Source organism: Mobula birostris, chromosome 4, assembly GCF_030028105.1.
Source record: "Mobula birostris isolate sMobBir1 chromosome 4, sMobBir1.hap1, whole genome shotgun sequence".
Taxonomy (NCBI): Eukaryota; Metazoa; Chordata; class Chondrichthyes; order Myliobatiformes; family Myliobatidae; genus Mobula; species Mobula birostris.
In genome coordinates, this window is record NC_092373.1 from 154,502,484 (window position 1) to 154,507,214 (window position 4,731).

Below are 4,731 nucleotides of genomic sequence, written 5' to 3' on the forward strand. Positions count from 1 at the left end.
TATTCCAGGAGACAAAATTAATAATAGACTCCATAAACCCTAAAGTCAACCCGCAACAAGGAGGATTGACAATAGGCTTGACCCACGAACCCGGAAAGAGAACAGAACAAATAAGAGATACCGGGAAAGAGAACGCAACCAATACTTCAATAGTATACATAGCCCAAGAAGAAAAAAACTAAAATGTGAAGCCCCTCCCACCACCCCCCACCCCATGACTCCAAGGCTAAATCTAACACAGACCAGCCAGAAAGAAGCAAGCACTAAAACTACCCCCATGACTTCTGATAGACGCTCCCTAAAAAAAGTGTAAATATAAAAAAGATCAGCTAGTTATAAAACAGTAAAAGAATAAAAAAAGTAAGTCAATTTAAACAAACACTTAATATAACAGAGAAAAAGCCAGAAAATATAAAAAAACGCAACAAACCCCAGACCCTATGAATAAACAAAAAAAGAAATAAAATTATTAACATAAACTAGTTATGAAAACCTACAAAAAAAGATTTAAAAACTACAAAATTTAAGGTCTCAAAGGAAATATGTAGAATGACGCTGAGAGAATAACCACCCAGAATCCCCTGGGAAAAAGAAAGGAATGACGCAGATAGAAAGAAAGTTTAGCAACCATATTAATTAATCAAAAATAAACTTTTCTGCCCATATAAGGCAAAAAAAAATTAAGGCCGACAGATTCACAACCTCCGATCAAACGGAGATAGTATGTTTTATTTCTTGAAGACAGACCCAAAATGCTAAATTTAGTATCCAAAATCAATACACTGCACCAACCACCTTGTTTTCTTTACAGTACAGTAGTTGCTTCAAAGCAAGAAATATTAAAGAAAAAGACATAAAACGGTAATTGTATCTTATCTGTGAATAATTATCTAATGTGTTACCCATCCTTTCCTGTTTTGACACACTAATGAACAGATTTATAGAGTGCTACAGCCACACACGCAAAATGCCGGAGGAATTCAGCAGGCCAGGCAGCATCATTGGAAACCAGTAAACAGTCAACGTTTTGGGCTGAGACCCTTCGTCAGACTGAAAAGAAAGAGGGGGTTGATGCCTTAGAACATTTTAAAGATCAATGCTCAGAATTCTAGATCAATGACCAGAACTCCAGCTACCACCAAAGTAATTTAACCACTATGCTGTTGTATCCTCAATCTAATCAAAAATTACATTCAACTACAGAAGTAGAATTTGAGTTTGAGTGACCTGATCTGTAGCCCACACCTTTTTATTAATCTCTATTGACATAACCACTTTCCCACCACACTTCATTATCATGCACATAATGACCCAAACTAAATACTGTGTGGTTTACTTTGTGCAAGCAAGTTATGTACAGCAGTAACCAGTAAGCAAAAGAGAAGTCAAATAAGAAAGCATGAATTCTTGGACTTTTAATGAGGTCACTGCTGTTTCTATGTCAATGGTTTTACATGTTCAAATCGCTTCAGACTTCCTGTTGATGACCACTGCCTGCTTAAGATCAAATTGGTTCTCATGTTATTTTAATAAGACATCAAATCTTTCGCTTAACCTGGCCATCTTTAAAAATAGCAGTTTAGTTGATTTTCCACTTGAAGATGGGAACAAAGTTCAGAATCAGAGTCAGAATCAGGTTTAATATCAACCAGCGCGTCATAAAATTTGTTAACTGAGTGGCAGCAGTGCAATGTAATACATGATGATAGAGAAAAAAAATCAATTGCAGTAAGTTTATAAATGTATGTTAAAAATAGGTTAAAAATTGTGCAAAAACAGAAGTAATTTTAAAAAGTGAGGTAGTGTTTATGGATTCAATGTTCATTTAGAATTCAGATGGCAGAGAGGAAGAAGCTGAATTAATGAAAATAGCCCTGGATTTCTGGTCCTGCCAAGACTTCAACTTTGGACATTAATTTGACTCTGCGACTTCTGAGAATTTCTCACTGGAAAACCAAGAAGGAAAATTTTTAAAAAGTGTTAAGTTATCTGATGAATCAACTATTTGGCTTGATTATTAATAAGGCTGTGCTGCTGAAGAAGAATTGAAAAGCTTGGACTACACATCTGTCATGGGTTCAAATCCCACTACTGGCTCTGGGAAATAAAATTATTGGGTGGATTAACAGTACAGCAACATAACTGTTAAAGTACTGAACTAGCAGCCAATGCTCTAGCCATTAGTTCTGAAATAAGAGCTGGAGGAATTGAAATTCAGGTGATTAAAGACAACTTGAATGAAAGATAGTTTCATATACATACAATACCGTGCAAAAGTCTTAGGCATATATGTATATATATATATATATATATATATATATATATATGAGAGAGAGAGAGCGCTAGGGTGCCTATGACTCTGCATAGTACTGTAGTGATTTTATGTATTGCAGTGTACTGCTGCTGCTGCAAAAAAAAAATTCATGACATATGAAACAAGAAGTAATCTCCAATTGGTCTTCAAATGAGAAACAGTCTGTCCCGGCGTATTTCAAATCATAGTCAGGGACCTCAACCAGGCTTGTTTTAAGAAAACTCTGCCTAGTTGCCATCAGTATAGAACCTGAGGTTCCAACACACTGGACCACTGTAAACTAAGATCAGGAATGCCTACATTCCATGCCCAGACTGCATTTTGGTAAATTGGATCACTTGCCTGTCCTTCTCATACCTGTATACAGGCAGAGGCTAAAGAGAAAAGTTCCAGAGATTAGGACAACAAAGAGGTAGTTGCGGGAAGCTGGGCATCAGCTAAGCAACTGCTTTGGATCAGTGGACTGAAATGTGTTCAAGGACTCGCCTGTAGATCTGAATGAATACACTTTGGTTGTCACGGACTTTATTAAAGCAGTTATAGATGAGTGTATCCCCACAAAATCATTCAGGGTCTTCCCCAACCAGAAGCCTTGGATGAATAATGAGATCTGCAATCTGCTGAGAGCCAGATCAGAGGCATTTAAGTCTGATGACAATGACCAAGAGATCCAGGTACAATCTTCAGAAAGCCATCTTACAGGTGAAGTGGCAATTCTGGACTAAACTTGCATTAACAAAGGATGCTAGACAATTGTGGCAGGACTTGAATACTATCATCCCTTATAACATTAAATCAAGTTTAAATCAATACTTCTAAACAGTCGATAAGTCAGGCAGTGTCCCTGAAACATGAAACAGGGATAACAATTCAAATCCAAGATGGCACATGAATTGGTTGGCGTTATCAGCAGTTTTTTGTTGTTTTTAGCTCATGACTATCAGTAGGTTTAATGTCCTTAAGAGAAAGAACTCCGTATTCTTATCCACTTTGGCCTATATGAACTCCCTCCCACGGGTCTTGTCGAGGGCAGCCAGGTCCTGTGAATGAAAGTATTGACAAGATGATTGTTTGACATCACTGATCTGTTCAAATACAAGTCTAATTTTATTATGGCAGGACCCATAGTCATGAGTTGATAAAAAGGATCTTTTGTGGATCATGTTGATGAAGGATGTAAATTAACCCATGTGTAACAGATGTGTCTAATCTGTTCATCTTTGACAAATGAGCAAAGAGATTTCATGACTAATAGACATCTGTCAGTCTCGTGAATCCATGGATTTGTGCCTTGGAAGGTTTGTATGGAAGACTGGCTGTTACCCATGCTGCAAGTCTCCCCTCTCCACTACACCGATGTTGTCCAAGGGAAGGGCATTAGGACCGATAGAGCTTGGCACCGGGGTCGTCACAGTGCAATGTGTGGTTAAGTGCCTGCTCAAGGACACAACACGCTGCCTCAGCCAAGGTCCGAACTAGCGACCTTCAGATCACTAGACAAATGCCTTAACCACTTAGCCATGCGCCATCACAAACCCCAGATATGGGACGTATCAGATATTAAACTGATAAGAACAGATACTAGCAACACACCTAAAAGTTGCTGGTGAACGCAGCAGGCCAGGCAGCATCTCTAGGAAGAGGTGCAGTCGACGCTTCAGGCCGAGACCCTTCGTCAGGAAGCTGCGTTCACCAGCAACTTTTATGTGTGTTGCTTGAATTTCCAGCATCTGCAGAATTCCTGTTGTTTGCGTTTTTAAAAGAACAGATACTACACTTGATTTTAGCAAAAAGGCCGAGAAGTGACTATCCCTATCTATATTGAAGGTGCAGTCCAGTATGTGAATGTGAAAGACTAAGCTTAGAACGAGGGGTCACAGTTTGAGGATAAAGGGGAAGCCTTTTAAGACCGAGATTAGGAAAAACTTCTTCACACAGAGAGCGGTGAATCTGTGGAATTCTCTGCCCCAGGAAACAGTTGAGGCCAGTTCATTGGCTATATTTAAGAGGGAGTTAGATATGGCCCTTGTGGCTAAAGGGATCAGGGGGTATGGGCGGGGGGGGGAAGACTGGTACAGGGTTCTGAGTTGGATGATCAGCCATGATCATACTGAATGGCGGTGTAGGCTCGAAGGGCTGAATGGCCTACTCCTGCACCTATTTTCTATTTTTCTATGTCTATGTAGTCATCATCCACATCCAGCTGAGATGGACTGAAAGGTATTCCTGGTGGTGGTGATGGTACCTCAGCAATGAAAATCTTCAGGCTACCTCTTGCCCTATTATAGACCTGTCTCTGATTGCATCTTCTATTTGTATTCAAGTCTTTGTTTTGCACAAATCTTTTCTTCATCCTCTCTATATTGTCTGTATAATTTACATTCTGTGTCTTGTCTATACCAACATGCCTGTGATGC

At 39.2% G+C, this 4,731-nt stretch overlaps 1 pseudogene; it reads right to left on the minus strand.

Moving 5' to 3' along the window:
• Window positions 1–4,017: 4,017 nt before the first annotated feature.
• On the minus strand, window positions 4,018–4,121 carry LOC140197125 (U2 spliceosomal RNA; annotated as a pseudogene).
• Between the last annotated feature and the right edge of the window lie 610 nt (window positions 4,122–4,731).